This window comes from Crinia signifera, chromosome 1 (genome assembly GCF_055691185.1).
Source record: "Crinia signifera chromosome 1, ASM5569118v1, whole genome shotgun sequence".
Lineage (NCBI taxonomy): Eukaryota > Metazoa > Chordata > Amphibia > Anura > Myobatrachidae > Crinia > Crinia signifera.
This window is the reverse complement of record NC_139217.1, coordinates 121599323-121618263: the sequence shown is the minus strand read 5'-3', so window position 1 is coordinate 121618263 and position 18941 is coordinate 121599323. Positions and strand designations below refer to the sequence as shown.

Sequence of the window (18941 nt, the reverse complement as noted above, 5' to 3'; positions counted from 1 at the left end):
TAAAGTGCAAGGTGCGTCCACAGTAAAGTGCGTCCAGTGTAAAGTGATGAAGTGCCAATGTGCTCCAAGATTCAGTAGTGCAGAGGCATCAATAGTGTTTTGTCATTTGTCCTATTGGGGACGGTGTACCCCTTTTTATGGTGTGGTGGGCAGCACCCTTTTAATTTATTGCGCTTATACTTCCGCAGAATCTGATGTTTGCAATAATTATAAACTTAAACCAGTACCGACAAATTCGAGCTGGATTCGGACTGTCTTGATTCTGTCAGTATCTTGACTGTTGGTATCCTAACTTCCGGAATCCTGATCGCATCCCTTACACTAGAGTATGCTTACACATCGGGGGAGATCTCAACTGTTCATTTTACCCCATCTGAATTCTTCCTGAATGCTGAAAAACTAAAAAAATGTTCAAGATTCTCTTAGAGCTGGGGTAGCCAACTCCAGTCCTCGAGAGCTATCAACAGTTAATGTTTTGCAGATCTTTATATACCTGGAGAGAGACACGCAAATCTGGCTACCACATAACTACCTTCTTATCTGAATGTTGTCAAAGTCAGATATAAAATCTTTCGGTCGTTGAAGATGCAAAATGCAGCTTGATTATGTGCCTTGAACCACAGGGACTAAGGGCGTGGCCTTCTACAGCTCTGCTTTATTCAAGCAGACATACTGTACTTTTACAACTCTATTTTTACATTTTCCAATAAAAAAAGTACATACAGCAAATAGGAAAAAAAACAAAAAAATGCTTGACAGTTTTATAAAAGCAAAATGCACAGCTGAGCTCTCCTAGCGGGAAATCTCTTAACTACAAACTAAAAAGCTCTATATACATTTTTCTATATGTCTACACAGCACCCTGCAGCAGCACTTTGCTTATAAAGGAGAAGCTGCCCATGGGGATCTGGAATTAAGTTGTCCCCCACACCCCCTGCCCCCCACACACACCCCATCCGTCGCCCCTTTGTATAGCACAGATATTAGGACCATCCTCGTCTAGACAAACAATTAGCTCATTTGTCATCCCAATCAGTACTGTATGCAGAAATGTTATATATGCCTAAGTAGATGCTGATTGTACATATGTGTAGGAGTGGCAAGACATGAGGTGACAGTGGTGTGTGTGTGTGTGTGTGTGTGTGTGTGGTGGGGTGTGTGTGTGTGTGTGTGTGTGTGGGGGGGGGCTAAGTATTGGTGTAATCACTAGCTGTTATCTGAAAACATTTCAAATAATAACTAATTTACAGGGTCCCCGACAGGGGGGTGCTGTGGGTACAGCTGTCCCAGGCCCTGGCCTCTGGAGGGGCCCAGACAGCTGCCCACAGCCACAGCGGTACAATGCCACCCCCCACCCAGCGGCCCCCCAGCCAGGCACTCACAATACACAGTGCAACCTTCAGAGTGTGGAGCCTAGGACACAGAGGGGCTCTGTGCTCTGCAGGCTGCACTGTGCAGTGTGCGCACCTATGGAGATGCTGCGCCACCGAGGAGATGCGCCGCCACATCTAGTAATGGCACTTAGGAGGGGGGGTGGCCGTAATGGTACTGGGGGCAGGGGGGGTGGCCATAATGGTACTCGGGGAGCAGGGAACGGTGGCCGTAATGGTACTGGGGGGTGGGGGGGACTGAAGGTCAGTCTCGGGCCCCGCAATACCTAGTGGCAGCCCTGCTAATTTATCTCCAGCTCTGTATCATCTTACATGGTCACACATAAATGATGTGGTTGTGCACACAAAGAGGAAACTGCTCACTTGACGTTTAACATTACGGCGTTGATCCTATTAATTGCAATGAATTTGTGCTCACTGCCCCATAAGTTAGCAAGAAGCTATTTTGAGCTAAGTTGCCTGCGAAGGGTGCAATGCCGTGTGCTATTGCCAGTGTTTAAACGCTGTGGGAAACACTATTTACACCCTGGCCTTAACACTTAATAGTATCAACCCCTATACTTGGTAAATGTAGAATTAAAACAAAAACATACTGTATTTATTGAATACACCAATTTGACTTCACAGTTGCTTTAGAAAGCACTTATACAGGTAAAGTGAGGAAGCCAGGAAAGAACACACACTGCACACCTACACAAAAGAAATTATATAGTGAATTGTATACAATCATGCATACAAACACAAAGACATGGCAGAGATGTGGGTGGTAAGAGCTGCGTATTCAATGCTTAAATACTGTAGCTGCCAGTGACCCATCTGTGCCAGCACTGTGTATACTGTAGGAGCAGCATGAGAGGGGCAGCAGCATGTCCCTGCCTCCTCCTCCAGTGCCCTGCCCTGCTTGTTCCAGGAGGCAGTAGTAGGGCATGTGAAGAAGCGAGTGCAGCCGATGCCCTGGCAGCGGTGACGTGTACAGCCGGGTGGGGAGGTGTACAGCCGGGCGGGGAGGTGTGTGAGCAGAGCTGAGGGAGTGGCCATGGCATCAGCCTGGCTGGGAGACTGGAGGAGAGGAGTTGTGCTGTGCAGGCGCTGTCCACTTATCCGTTGGTGCTGAACTCTGCCCCCACCCCGGCTGCTTCTCCTGCCCTGCGCTCACGGGGAATCTCAGCGCTCTGAAGCCGCCGCTCCACAGCACAAACTTGGCTAAGTGGGAGTGCTGCTCCCGGCACCGCTCCGTCACTTCTCGCTGGGATCTTGTTTTTTCTTCATTCATCTTTGGATTTGCTGCACGTTATCTGTTTTAAGAGGATTACTGTACAAGGTGTTTTCGGAGACTTCACCCAACGCAGGTAATCAGCTGCTCTACTGGTCTTCCTAAGTGATTTCTATTGCACCCAGGCTATAATAAGGTGCCAAAATTAAGAAGTCAGTGCTGCAGAATAGGCCAGCTAAGGGGGGCTCTGGTCACCCCTAGATCCATATTACTGATTCAACCATGAAGATAAACTGTTGCATTGCCACTGTCATTAGAGCACAACACAGGCACTTCCAGCTGAGTCCCTTGTGAAGAAGGTTTTTCTTAAGTCCATATAAAGTGCATGTACTATATGCAGAGTATACAAAGAAGCAGATTGATGTTTTGGAAGTTCTGCCCCTCCCCTTCAAACACAGCCACCTACAGAAGTACTTTGTTGTGCATGGTTAGAGCCTTGTTAGTGTGGTACATCAGATTCCCAGGGCAGAGTGCATACTGTGGTGAGAAGCATGCTGTTCTGTTATTGCTAGTTACTTTCAGCCTCATGCAGATCAGTGATAGTAACATCACACTTGTATCCCTCACTCACAACAGCCAGTGTTTGTGTGTGAGAGCTGAAAACTTTTCAAGAAGTTGAATCTTAAAGTTTTACCCCTGTAACACCCGTAGAATACGAGTGCCTGTGGAACAGACGGCCATTGCTGACGTGAGATCATTTTTAATGAGCATTCAAATCCAGTCCCCTGATGTCATTGCATTACACTCTATGGACTTTCTGGGAGCAAGCAATGACATGAAGCAAGTTGAACGTGTTAATGCGTGTGGGTGTGCGTGTGTTTGTGTGGGTGTGTTAGTGTGAGTCTGTGTGTTGTGCTGATGAAGAAATGTACACTGTACTCCTGCACTTTAAATAGATTGCAAAGTATATTATAATGACGTTTTATGATAGCTGCTTGGCCTGATTTCTTGCAATGCTGTATACATCTCAGCTGCTATATTGCTTTTCACACAAAGCAACCATCATGCAGACTTTTCATACTGTAGGTAGCTCCATGAACAGCCCTGTAGTGGTCATAGAGGTGTAAATACCCAGTTATCTACTGTCATATTACTAAACAGGCAACTTTTGTATGTCAGTAAGTTGAAGTGATCCATATTTCATTGCCAACAGTTTGACTTTCACTAAGAAACTGTTTTAAATATATTGTTGTTAGAGAGTTGTGTTTTGTTAATGGTGTATTTGTAAAGTATATTTGTCCCTGGGCAAGGCAGTAACACTGGGTAAAGCCCCATACACACAGTGACTAGAAGATAAAGTGAAAGATACGTTTTAGAAAGCCCTTTCTGAGAGATGTCTTACAGTTTATCTTCTAGTTTGTAAACTCAATATCGTTAACGATGCGCGGGATGACCCAGTGCTGGATTTCCCATTAGGCACGTGCCTAGGGGCGGCACCTGCTGGGGTTGGCACGGCAGCCTTCTTTCCTGCAAGATGCAGTGAAAAAGGCAGCTAGAACGGGGCAATGCATGGGTTTTGAAGGCAGTGTGGGGATCCAAATCTCACTAAATGAGGGGAGATTCATTATATTCTATACTACGGGCAGGGGGAGGCACATTATACTCTATAATATAGGGAAGGGGAGACACATTATATTCTATACTACAGGTAGGGGGAGGCACATTATACTCTATAATATAGGGAAGGGGAGAGACATTATATTCTATACTATGGGCAGGGGGAGGCACATTATACTCTATAATATAGGGAAGGGGAGACACATTATATTCTATACTACGGGCAGGGGGAGGCACATTATACTCTATAATACAGGTTGAGTATCCCCTATCCGTGCATCCCCTATCCGAATTATTTCAAAAACCGTGGTTTTTGGAATCATTCAAATTTATTTATTTTTTTTAACCCCCCCTAACCCTCTTTTCATACTTACGAAGTCCCAGGGCGTCCACAGCAGGCCTCCGGCATCTTCTCCAGGGTCTCCAGCGGTCCCAGGAATGCATTGCGCGAGTGTGCGCGCGCGCCGGTGACGTCACCGGTGCGCGCGCACACTCGCGCAATGCATTCCTGGGACCGCTGGAGACCAGGAGAAGATGCCGGAGGCCTGCTGTGGACGCCCGGGGACTGCGCGGACACCGAGGGACCACCGGACACCTTCAGGGGACAGGTAAGTATGGCTACAAAAATTTATTCCAAAAACCGGAAAATTCCCCTATCCGGAATGCTCGTGGTCCCGAGCATTTCGGATAGGGGATACTCAACCTGTATAGGGAAGGGGAGAGACATTATATTCTATACTACAGGTAGGGGGAGTCACATTATATTCTAAATATAGGGAAGGGGAGACACATTATAATCTATACTTTGAGGCACACTCAATTCTATGGGGGGCACAATGACAAAAAAAATGATTAGTATTTTTTTGTGCGGAGGGGCAACCAGACTCCTAAATTCGCCTATGGGATGACCAGCTCCCTCGTTCAGCATGTTCGGGCAAGGGAGGTATTTGTTAACAATGGCCATGCTGCATTGGCAGTGGCAACATGGCTGTCGCTTCCCCCCACCACCACCTCCCCCTGCCGTCTGCTTGCACCCCCTGCTGGGTTCCCGCAACCGCCGATATTGTCGTCGGCGGGGTCGCCTAGTGTGTATGGGGCTTTAATCTACTACTACTACTACTACTATTATTATTGTCTTTTACGATCCCATCAATTGTGTACACGTAATATCATTAATGATTCACGCTCCCACTCATTGTTAAAAAAAACCTCCCTCATCGTGCATGTACAGACTATGGAAGTCAGCAGCTGCAGCATGGCTCTTATTCCCCCCACCGCCGCTCCCTCACTGCTGGCACCGGCAAGTGTGTATGCACCTGCCTGTACCAGTATCCCGCCCAGTCCCCGTTTCTGTGCATGGGGCTTAAGAGAGGAAAAAGCACATGAGGAGAGAGGGCCCTGCTTGTGAGAGCTTACATATTACTATTATATTATTATTCTCTGTGTGCAGTATAGTAGTAAATGTTATACAATTGCTATTTGTAAGCATTTGGCTTGTGAGGAAGGTTTGAACTAATCGTATTGATCTAGGAGAATACTATGTCATGTGCGTGGCAAACTCATTTGTAAAGTGAATTAAAACTGACTGCTGGCAAGGACATTCACGAGCATTTCCACAGATGAACTCCTGGAAACATAACTAACAAACATTATGTACACACACATACATATATATGCACATAGGCCTGGTTGTGCCTAGTGCGTAGTTTCATTTATTTACAGGTGATAGAGCATTAATCCCATAAGGCATGATTATGTTGGTGATTGCCATTTTGCTGAGGTCTGACATCTAAAACTATCACAGCCTCTACTTGCTGAGTCAAATGAATGTCACACAGGAATGACAGCTACTCTATATTTCACAGAGAGTACTCTTTTATTTTATACCCTTACAGAAAAATATAGCTGCCATCAGTTCTGCGTTGAATTGTCTTATTCTTTTTCAAGCAGCAGCAATTACTACTTTCAATGCCATGTTCCCATTCCATTTAGTGCCTGGACCTAGAAATCCTATAAGATATGATGTCATTTTGATTATATGTTAGGTAAATGTAACTTTACTGTATGTTTTCATTCAAGCCTTACATGTAACAATAATATTGTTGGATTATATTATGTTTGGATTTTTTTTTTAAAGATAATCAATTAAGAATTAAAACAGTACATACAGTAGTAAATGCATTAATATAACAATAATGGATTGGTATTGAATTCCTAGCACTCACTACACTGAGCCCTACCCCTGACCACATCCCAACAGTAAAGTATGGGAAAGGCCTGGACTTATTAAGTTTAGGTATTGTATGAAGGTAATCCAGCAAATAAAGATAATTTTGGCAATCACAGGGCATTGGTCATTCACGCTTTCCTATTCACGCTCCGATCCGACCTGGCTAGGAACCGTGTTCCGAATAATGGGTCGGATCCGGGATTTTGGTGTAAAAGGGGTATTAGTGATCTCTGATTGGTGTGATGTTTTGGTTGTTTTCACAATATTGTGCATTGTTTAAATGAACCCTACAATATAAATTTCCTCTGACAGTGAAGTGAGGAGTTATTTGATTCCGGTTGTATAGAAAGCAAGACCTTTATGAAGAACAACTGGAATACCCATCACTTGTTTTCACCTTTTCTCTAATCTCAAAGAGTTCAGGGGCAGGAAAGATTTTGAAAGTGATGATGAGTTGAAGCTTGCTGTCAACAACTGGTTCAATGGTCTGGAGGGCATATGCCATATGCCATACTGTACAACAAGGGAAAACAAGAATAATATTGAATTGCTATTCAGCTTACCCAAACATGATCTGGAAGACACTTATGGGTCTATTTAAGAAGCAGTGATAATTCATCAAGCTTTTTTTTTTATGAAAATTTAGTTATCATTGCTTACGGCAGTTTACCAAAAGGTGTACCACAGAGAAATTACTTATTTCTTCTGAGGTTTCTTTAATTTAAAACAGTGTCTGCGCTATTTATAAAGCAATGCTTAGAGAACGAATTGTGAAATTCAGGAAGCAGGAAAATGTGTGAAAGCAAATACCAAAGAAAAAAAAGACTGGTTGGGGGCACAATACTGAGTATGACTACAATACTGAGTATGACTACAATACTGAGTATGACTACAATACTGAGTATTTTTTTGTCTGTTTATATTTTGTCCTATAACTGATTGCCAATATCGGCCAATAAGATATTCCTTCTAGACAATATTTTAATGTCTATTTATTAAAAGTTAGGTCTTTATTTACTATAACGACCACCACACGTACGTAGTCATACTCAGTATTGTGCCCCAACCAAAGTATTATTTTCTTTGGTATTTGTTATTGCTCTTTCCTGACTTTGGGGAGCACCTCCAACCGTACTTAATTAATAAGCTATAACATGCTAGTTATATAATATGGGACTATAATATGGACGATTATTATCTGGGCAATAAAATTGGAAAGCTTAAAAAATTATTTGAACACCCTGGTAGAAGTTCAGTGCAGAAGGATCTTGTCCAAACAATCCATGCAGCCAGCTTGAACGCCTCCTACTCTGACTCGACGATTACAGTGTAAATATATATATATATACTACTGTATTATGGAAGATGAGGTTCATTATGGAAGATGAGGTTCAATTGATGGAAGATGAGGTTCAATGTAGATAAATGTAAGGTTATGCACCTTGGGAGACACAACCAGTGTGCAAGTTACAACCTTAGCAGAGAGGAACTGGGTAATTCCATACTTGAAAAGGATCTAGGAGTCCAAATAGACAGCAATCTAGGATGTAGTGCCCATTGTAATGTAGCTACAAAAAAGGCCAACAAAATTCTGGCATGTATTAAGAGGGGAATGGAAACTAGGGACTCAAGGGTAATTATGCCACTATATAAAGCATTGGTGAGACCTCACCTAGAGTACGGAGTACAGTTCTGGGCCCCACACTATAAAAAGGACATCATAGAATTAGAAAAAGTCCAAAGGCGAGCAACAAAGCTTATTAGGGGAATGGAGAATTTAAGCTACGGGGAGAGATTAAGCAATTTGGGACTATTTACATTAGAAAAGAGACGTTTAAGGGGGGACATGCTCAACATGTACAAGTATATCAAGGGCCAATATAAGGAACTGTCACACACCCTATTTTCTACTAGAAAGGAATCTAGGACGCGAGGGCATGAGTATAGATTAGAAGAAAAAAGATTTCATTCAGCAAGTAGAAAGAATTTCTTTACGGTCAGAACAGTCAAACTCTGGAACTCTCTTCCCAGAGAGGTGGTAATGGCTGGCTCATTAAATGCGTTCAAGGCAAAGTTGGACAAACATTTACTGGAGAAAAACATCCATGGGTACAAATAAGAAATATAATTTGTCTGTAAAATACCAGAACCTACCAAATCAGCAATGGATATCTATACCAGGTTGAACTAGATGGACGCAAGTCTTTTTTCAGCCTTACCTACTATGTAACTATGTATATATACATATAGCTCTTGCGCTTCTCTGACTTGAATTTATACTGCAGTGCTGCAATTGCTCATTGGTACTGCACATTTTAATAAAAATAGTATGAATGTGCACATACATCACTTTGCATGTGACATATGCATATTCTTATGGCTGGCAAGGTGGACTAGACGAGCATAAGTCAAGTACAGTATAGGTGCATGGTCTTGCAAAAGTGCTTTATTCTGTCCTGGACACAGTAATATATATATATATATATATATATATATATATATATATATATATATATATACATACACATATATGTATATATATGTCTGGCAGCAGCCAGTGGGGTTTAGTACAGAGAAGACAGCATCTGCTACTACCCAATGCATTTTGAGATGGTCTCTATATTGAGGCTCTGTTGTAAGGTCTGCTGTATGGTCTATTTTAAAAACTGTTCATACCATTCCAAGATGGCCACACTTCTGGTTCCTGTCCACAGAGGGATACTATGCTGTTCTGGATAAAGGTATGGACTTTATATACGTGCCTACTCTTCCAGAACCTGTGGTGGACTCCTGATTTGGAGTAGTCCTGTGCACCTCCAGTAGAATGGGCACCCCCTCCCCCACATTTTGCATAATTCTCAGTGAAGTGAACAGAATGGAGTGTATAGTTGTACAGATTAGCAGGGACTAATGAAGGGAGTCTATGTTAATTGTGTCATGTAGGCCCATCCTTACTCGAATGTGCACTATGCCATATAGCAACTACAGTACTAGTGCTAGAGGTATATGCATTTGCATTCAGGGGCATGTACTAGGGTGAAGGGGTGTCAATGGCAGGCATGTCAGAACATGTATCAGAGCGTGTGTTGAGTCATGCCGGTATCAGGGAATGGCACTAGCACCAGCAGGTGTGTATGTTCAAATAGTTGCTCTAATGTCCGATGGTGCTGCCAATATCCAATCATGGTGAAACTTTCTGCACTCATTGATGGATTACAGTGGCAGCCAGTGGGTGTCTTAGTAATAATACCAACAGGTGCAGCATTAACATAAATTTGCAGTGGCAGCTACAAAAAAAACTTATCTACTACTGCTTCTCTGTCTGCTTTTGGATCAGGCCCATAATCATGCTTGCCCTGCCCCTCTACTGGTCCAGCCCCAGAAAGAAGCAATGGTGTTACTTCTAGGTACATTAACTTGTTAAGTGCCTGCCACCAGTGCTAATTATTCTTCATGGATGCTATGCATCTCTGCAGGAAAGGTTTTGTGCATCCGTAACAGTAAAAAGGTTCATTTGTCTGTGTTTGAAATTAATTTAGAAGGGTTGGAATTAGTTAGTGTATATTATAATATCATTTGGAGATTTACTTTCATTGTACATTTAGAAATTAAATATTAATACCTGTCATTTTAAATGAATATAAAAAAACTTATATTTACTTCTACAGTTAACATTTCCTAACAATATTTGGCCCTTGCAGTGAACAAATAAACAAACTACCGGAATACAGGTCACAGAGTCAGTCAGTCAAAAGGTCAACAGTCAAAAGGTTGAGACATGAAAAAAGGTTGACATGCATTAGGTTGACATGGTGAAAAGGCCGACATGAGTTTTTCACTTGTTTTCACATAGGTCGACATGGACACCATATAAGTGTATTGCGTCCCCTAGCATGGCTTGCTGCGCTATTATATTTTCCTTCAATGACTACTAAGGTGGTGAAGTATGAACAAGTCAGTTTAAAAAAAAAACATGAAAAACTCATCTTGAACTTTTTTTTCATGTTGACCTTTTGCTTGTGTCAACCTTTTGACTGTCCAATTAATGACCGTATACCAACCACCCTTGATAATTAACAACAGTGCGTCTTTTTTTTAAACTAAAATGTAATAAAATATCTAATTATCAAAAGAATATTTGTACGTATTGGTATTTTACAACTAAATATTGAAATAATTTAACTTTTATCAACTTTAACATTGTAAAAATATGACATAAATCAGTATTTACTAGATAAAGGTTTAGAACCATGGTAAATGATTAAATCTAGCATGTTACATTGCATGAGGTTTTTGTTTTGCTGTTAGAGACACATCAAGCGTTCTTGCTCCCACTAATATGTAGTAATACAATATGTTAAATGCTTGAACAGGTGCAGTCAGTATTAACAGTACATCTGTTCTCTGTAAAAGGATATACAGATTGCGCAATAAAATAAAACCGAACAACTCAGTGCATTTTGTAAAAGTAATCTCTGAATCAGCTCTGTATATTAAGAATGATTAATTATGGGCATCATCAGGCCAAACATACACCATAAACTGTATCTACACCCAGGACACTATATACAATAATTCCTTTACTTTGCTAAGTATATTGCTTGAATTTAAGCTTGATGATGAAATAATCCTGATATGAGGAGCAACAGCTGAAATACATACAAGTAAATAATACAGAGTGCAAGCTTAATGTAGCATTTCAGTATAATATTCTAAGTACAGTATATAGTGTTAATCTAAGTACTAAAAATTGTAACGTGTACAGTATCTTTATCAGTGGCATAAGTTCGTCCCAATCGCCTGGAGGCAAGATACATTTTTATGCCCCCTGTCCCATAGATAGATATAGCAAGCAGTGAGGCAGCGCTTACAGCAATATTAATAATTTGGCTAGCTGTCTTTGGTGCAGAAACTCATAAGAACTGACTGCTGTGTCCCTAGTGTCTCCGTCCACTACAGCCAAGCAGCTGAACTGATTAACCACGTAACCCTTCATATGTGAATTGTTGATGTCAGTATCACAGGTACTGCAAGGTTAGGCGGCAGGAGCGCAGGTTGGGAAATAGGCCCGGAGGTAAGGTTATGAGGGAGGGTAAGGTAGCAGGAGGGAAAGCTAGAGGGGAAGTTAGGATAATGCCCAATACACATGGGCCGACCTGGCTGTTGTGCTTAGGCATGATTGCTCAGCACACATCATGGTACACTCACAATGCTCTGTGCTGAGCAATCGTGCAGAGTGGAGCTTTGCCTATTGTTTTTATAGGCAAAGCCCCACACGATCTAGGTAAGCCAGTTCAAGCACTGGTTTTCCTTTCAGGCGAAAGCGACGGTCAGGACCGTGCATCGCCATCACTGTCGGGCATACACATGGAGTGATCCCTTTTCTAAAGGTGCGTACACACGGGGGCGATTTAGTGCAAAATCACGGGAAATATGGTCGCTGAGCGACCATATTGCCCGCAATGGGAGTGTGCACCGGCGATATATCGCCGGGTGCGCGCTCCCGTTTTTGCCCCTGTGGTGATCGCTGGTCGCAGGAGCTTAGGTGAGAAGTTAGGGTAACGCTGTAGGAGGGGAGGTTAGGGGAGAAGTTAGGGTAAGGCTGCAGGAGGGGAGGTTAGGGGAGAAGTTAGGGTAACGCTGTAGGAGGGGAGGTTAGGGGAGAGGATAGGGTAAGGCTGCAGGAGGGGAGGTTAGGTGAGAAGTTAGGGTAAGGCTGCAGGAGGGGAGATTAGGGGAGAAGTTAGGGTAAAACTGCAGGATGGGAAGATAGGTGAGAAGTTAGGGTAAGGCTGCAGGAGGGGAGGTTAGGTGAGAAGTTAGGGTAACGCTGTAGGAGGGGAGGTTAGGGGAGAAGTTAGGGTAAGGCTGCAGGAGGGGAGGTTAGGGGAGAAGTTAGGGTAACGCTGTAGGAGGGAAGGTTAGGGGAGAGGATAGGGTAAGGCTGCAGGAGGGGAGGTTAGGTGAGAAGTTAGGGTAAGGCTGCAGGAGGGGAGATTAGGGGAGAAGTTAGGGTAAAACTGCAGGATGGGAAGATAGGTGAGAAGTTAGGGTAAGGCTGCAGGAGGGGAGGTTAGGTGAGAAGTTAGGGTAAGGCTGTATGTTGTGAGGTTAGGTGAGAAGTTAGGGTAAGGCTGCAGGAGGGGAGATTAGGTGAGCATTTAGTATAAGGTTGCAGGAGGGGAGGTTATGTGAGAAGTTAGGGTAAGGCTGCAGGAGGGGGGTTAGGTGAAAAGTTAGGGTAAGGCTGCAGGAGGGGGGTTAGGTGAGAAGTTAGGGTAAGGCTGCAGGAGGGGGGTTAGGTGAGAAGTTTGGGTAAGGCTGCAGGAGGGGAGGTTAGGTGAGAACTTAGGGTAAGGCTGCATGAGGGGAAGTTAGGTAAGAAGTTAGGGTAAGGCTGCAGAAGGGGAGGATAGGTGAGAAGTTAGGATAAGGCTGCAGGAGGGGAGGTTAGGTGAGAAGTTAGGGTAAGGCTGCAGGAGGGGGTTAGGTGAGAAGTTAGGGTAAGGCTGCAGGAGAGGAGGATAGGTGAGAAGTTAGGATAAGGCTGCAGGAGGGGAGGTTAGGTGAGAAGTTAGGGTAAGGCTGCAGGAGGGGGGTTAGGTGAGAAGCTAAGGTAAGGCTGCAGGAGGGGAGGTTAGGTGAGAACTTAGGGTAAGGCTGCATGAGGGGAAGTTAGGTAAGAAGTTACAGTAAGGCTGCAGGAGGGGAGGATAGGTGAGAACTTAGGGTAAGGCTGCATGAGGGGAAGTTAGGTAAGAAGTTAGGGTAAGGCTGCAGAAGGGGAGGATAGGTGAGAAGTTAGGATAAGGCTGCAGGAGGGGAGGTTAGGTGAGAAGTTAGGGTAAGGCTGCAGGAGGGGGGTTAGTTGAGAAGTTAGGGTAAGGCTGCAGGAGGGGAGGTTAGGTGAGAACTTAGGGTAAGGCTGCCGGAGGGGAGGTTAGGTGAGAATTTAGGGTAAGGCTGCAGGAGGGGAGGTTAGGTGAGAACTTAGGGTAAGGCTGCACAAGGGGAAGTTAGGTAAGAAGTTAGGGTAACGCTGTAGGAGGGGAGGTTAGGGGAGAGGATAGGGTAAGGCTGCAGGAGAGGAGGTTAGGTGAGAAGTGAGGGTAAGGCTGCATAGAGATGAGCAAAATGGGTCACTAAGAAGAGCTGGGATCAAGTGGAAAGATCCAGATCTTTTAGACGAATCATCGGCTCGCTTTGAAAAAAAGGGGTACTTTGATAGTAACAAAGCATTATTTGTTTTAAAATTATTTATTGCCATTTTTTTACATTTTTTTTTTCAGTGAGCTGAACAAATAAGAACATACATGACCGAGTAAAACACTGATCGATGGCTGGGTGCAGAATCGCCATTGATGGCGCCTGCATCGATGGCCATCCCTAGCAGCAGCAGCCTTGTTATTATTTCTTTCACTTGCAGTCACAGCACTGTACTCAGGTGGCAGTGCTGAGCTCAGGCAAATGCATTGTAATAAAAAACGAAACTGAAAGTAAAAAAATGACGGTTCAACTTTTATGGGATCCGTCCAAGAGATCCACTTTGTTCGCAAACAACCCATCTCTACTGCAGGAGGGAAGGTTAGGGGAGAGGATAGGGTAAGGCTGCCGGATGGGGGTGTTAGAAGAGAGAATAGGACCATAAGCATTTTGGATAAAAGATTTTTCCGTTTTTTTGGAATTTTTTTTTAACATACTTAACTGGTCCCCTGGTGGTGCCCCTATGGTCCACCAGCGTCCACGGTGTCCCGCGGCATCCAGGATAGCCTTCAGGATCCTCTTCAGTGGTCTTAGGGGTACATTGCATGAGCTGTGGATGCCAGGGGACGTGGTAAGTAACCCCGAAATATTCGGAAAAAACACGTGTTTTTTTTTATATTTCAGTTCTTTCAGGATATATGGATAAGGGATAATCAACCTGTATAAAATAAAAACGGCAATATCAGCAGGTGTTCAACATTTATCAAGTTCAGGCAGGCAGATTAAAGAAGATTTGTGGAATTCTTAATTGTGTTCTAGACACACTGGGGTAAATTTTCTAAGATGGGAGTTCTATTTAGGATAAGATGTTGCCCAGAGCATCCAATAAGAGTCTACTTTTTATTTACTTAGCACCTCCTGGATGATAATAGATAAAATCTGATTGGTTGCATGATCAATAGAACTCCTTACTGCCTCTTTTTAAACTCATAAGCAAAACTTAGATTTAGTTTTGCAGGAAGAAATACTGTATACCGTATATACTCGAGTATAAGTCGACCCAAATATAAGCCGAGGCACCTAATTTTACAACAAAAAACTGGGAAATTGACTTATTGACTCAAGTGGGACCGTCACTCGAGTATAAGCCGAGGGGGGCTTTTTCAGCATAAAACATGTTCTGAAAAAGTAGGCTTATACTCGAGTATATATGGTATATGATTCAATGGGCACGGATGGAGCTCATATTTTGCTTTTACACATGTTTCGCAATGGCCTATTGGTCATATTCGTATGATGCCCTTTGGAATTTTACAATTACTTTGTAATGGAAACCACAATTATATAGAATGCTTCTTTCTTTCCTAAACTTTTGAAATTTTCTTCCGTGACAACTGTAATAAATGAAGAAGTCTCATTACTTTAATGATTTATTTAAAAAAAGTCCATAAATCTGTAAGTAGCTGCAGACTGATTTATCAGGGACAGGTCCCAAAACCGGAACATGGGTATGCACCTATATTTAGTCTACAGAGATATGAAATATTATTATTATTATTATCTGTTATTTATATAGCGTACACATATTCCGCAGCGCTTTACAGAGAATAATAAAACATTCACATCAATCCCTGCCCCACATCAATCTATGTACATGCACACACATGCTAGGGTTAATGTGTGTTGGGAGCCAATTAACCTACCAGTATATTTTTGGATTGTGGGAGGAAACCAGAGTACCTGGAGGAAACTCAAACAAGCACGGGGAGAATATACAAGTTCCACACAGTTAGGGCCATGGTGGGAATCTAACCCATGACCTCAGTGCTGTAAGGCAGTAATGCTAACCATTACACTGTCCGTGTTGCCTTCTACTAGCTCATATGTAACTTCCAAAGGATTCCAATCCCATGACTAAATACATTCTTGTATGATATTGTTCATCATAGCATCTTACAGCTTTTAAAACCTGGGGAGTTCTTCTTTCCTGCCTGGGATGTATCTCTCTACTGTGGTGATTCTAGCACAGTGTGCTCAGCATATGAGTGCTGAACTACAAACAACACTGTGCTAGAAGCACCACAGCTGAGAGAGAGAGAGAGAGAGAGACACCCCAGGCAGGGAAGAGGAACTGCAATTGGAAGATGTAGGATGCTAAAATGAATAGTAGTATGACTTGAATGCATGTACTGAGAAATTAAAGAGGGGGTAGTGTATGCGATTCACATCAGGGCAAGTGTGTAGTTGAGGTGTACAGATGTAGCCACACTCATTGTTGCTGGATCGCCACCGCTCACTCCTGTTTGTCACGCCAAATTTGCACCCATGTTTGCAGAAACACCATGCTGTGATATGTTTGCTCAATGCTTTTTATGAGCCATGGGAGTGAATTAAACTCACGCGCATGGCTGTAGTCGTATGTTGCTATTGGTGCAGGATAGATGAGCACAGCTACATCTGTATGTGATGGATTGGAAAACTGGAGTAATAATGGGAAGTATAAGGTATATGGATGTAAATGTTGGAGAAATAAAATAGATAAAAATATAATAATGATGATAGAGTTATAAAGGAAATACAAGAGTGACAAAAACGAATACAGGTAGACAATATGAAATAACAAATAGTGGTCTTATAGTTCTCTAATTCTTAAACAAACGCATTTTGCTAACCTGTGAATTCTTCTGTAAATTCCGATTATAAATACACCACTATATGATATATATCCATCTCATTTTTATTACTAAATAACATTTTATCCACATTTAATACATTTAAATGACTAAGAATATAGCACAATAGTGCAATTATCTACTATTTATTAAAACACTTTACATTTACTACAGGGAAAAAAAATAACACACAAAAAACTGTGTTTAGAATGTTGTCACTATTATTAGATCTGATCTGAATCAAGTGTAATTTCTTCTTAATAACATAGTTGCTTAATTGCAGCTTGCATAATCAGGTATAACTGAATTAATTACTGGCACTAAGATAACATTATCCTAGCATGTTCTAACCTCATGGTCTAATGCATAGTTCACATCTTTATTGTTGGTTTGATGGAATAGGTTTAACATTAAGCAACTGTTTTTGGAATGTTCACTTTGTACGACGTGGGTTGAAGTTAACAGCTTAGTTGTATTTAAATTGATTGGGACCGATGTCCAGCTGAGAAGTCAGCAAAGGTCTAGTGTACAACATAATATTAGATGTCTATATATATGTTAGTAATTTGGCAGCCATTGATTTGTTCTTTTCCTTTGGTAAATATATTTTATTTACTGCTGCTATTCTTTTGTGAGAAATATCATATTGTTACTCAATATGCCACCAATATGAAACAATGAAGTCAACCACACAGTTCTGAAAAATCTTATAGCTTTTGTAACACCATAAATATATTTAATAGTGCATTTAACAAGAGAAATGTAAGAGAACAAGTACAGTAATTCTCTTAAGTGACTGAGACCAGGGTAAAGCCAGATTGTCGTGGGAGTTGTATGTCTCATCACTGTTGCTGCTTAAGCAGTACAGGACAGTACTGATAACATGTAGATGTTTGTCAACAGTAACGGATTGGGCCTTTAGGACCATGGAAAAGTCCCACTCTGTTGGGGCCGAATCAGAGGTGCCTCCCTCGCTCACTGGCAACATTGCAGAGAGGATGGGATGCAGCTGCCTAGAGGAGCCTCTGCCACAGTGAATCATACAACATGTGAGCTGCTCACCCAGTTGTCCCCTGCCCACTATGCCCACTAGCAAGAAGCCCAATGCTGGGCGTCCACTACTTTGTATGATACATTAGCATTACCGGGACTTTGCTTTTCCCATATCCTCACTTCCAATCCCTTGCTCTGCCTACAGCCAAGAGCTGTTTGACTAAGGAACTTGACCCTGGACCAACCCAGCTGAGTCAGTAATAGTAAACCAAACGAATGTAAGTTCAAGGACCTGGTGGTAAAATATATAAAGGGAGACGGAGTGATAGTCATAAGATATATTATATGAGGAGTGAGGGATTGATGAGCATAAATTATATATAAGGGTGGTGGGCATAACATATTTGAGGGGTGGGCAAGTGGTGGGCATAAAATATGTGGAGTGATGGCATAAATATAGAAGGGGGGGATGAGCCAAAAATATATAAGGTGATGACCATAAAATATAAAATAAGATAAATATCTTGCACAATTACATTTTATTTGAAAGCCTGAACAGCCAGATGTCATGGCCATACAATGGCTCATACACTATGTGGACAAAAGTATTTGGTCACTGGATCTTTACACTAACAAAGGCTGTTGGTCCCCCTTTTTCAGCTATAACAGTTTTCACTCTTCTTGGAAGGTTCTCCACAAGATTTTAGAGTGTTTGTGTGAGAATCTGTGCCCATTCATTTTGAAGTGCATTTATGTGATCAGGCACTGATGTTGGTGACAAGGCCTGGCTCTCAATCTCCTTTCCAGTTCTTTCCAAAGAAGCTTGATGGGCTTGAGGTCAAGGATCTGTGTGGGCCAGTCATGTTTTACACACCAAACTCCTCAAATTATGTCTTTATAGAATTTTATTTGTGTACTGGGACACAGTCCTGTTGGAATAGAATAGATCTTTCCCCAAACTGTTGCCCAAAGTTGGGGGCATAGCATTGTTCAACAGGCCTTGGTATGCTACAGCATTAAGATTGCTCCTTCACTAAATTACACATACTGTAATACTAACAAACAGTGTTATCACAATAAAGAATGATTTTTAAAGGTGATGATTAAACTCACCTGCAATTAGGTCATCTCCATGTCAACACTAAATATGTTTTAATTAAATGTACATGTAATTAATCAGGTATGCAATATGAATGAATGCATTGGAAAGGTGTCATTTTTTTTAGCATGAATAATTTTGGTTTTCTCTGCAAATTCTAAATCTTGTCTTCCTCTGAAATTCCTCATGCGTGTCACTGAGTAATTGTCTGTTGTGCAAATCTTTGTTCAAACCCTAATTTGCCTTCTTATGCGAAGAATAACAATGAGTTCATGGTTATTATTTAAACACATAGGGGGCAGGAGGTACTTAGTAAAGCTCATGTACTACAAAAAAGTGTTAAAAACAAAAACAAAGCTACACACAACATGCATCTGGTTCTAAAAATTCGCAGCTTGAACAGTGCATTTCCATTTCAGTGTTAAGATGGGACATGTGTGACACCGATGTGACCTTTTAGAAACGGTCTCAGCTATTTAATATGTGCACTTAATAGCAGCACAGATTTGCTGTACGGAAAGTG

At 42.1% G+C, this 18941-nt stretch overlaps 1 protein-coding gene across 2 annotated transcripts in view; it reads left to right on the top strand.

The window, feature by feature from the left end:
* The first annotated feature begins 2301 nt into the window (after window positions 1–2301).
* FSTL5 (follistatin like 5) overlaps window positions 2302–18941 on the top strand; it is a 644560-nt gene continuing 627920 nt past the window's right edge. The window contains exon 1 of one of the 2 annotated variants that reach the window (XM_083172689.1): window positions 2302–2740. The gene's annotated coding sequence lies outside the window, so the exon portion shown is untranslated. The remainder of the gene's footprint in view (window positions 2741–18941) is intronic. The other variant, XM_083172698.1, reaches the window with a different exon arrangement.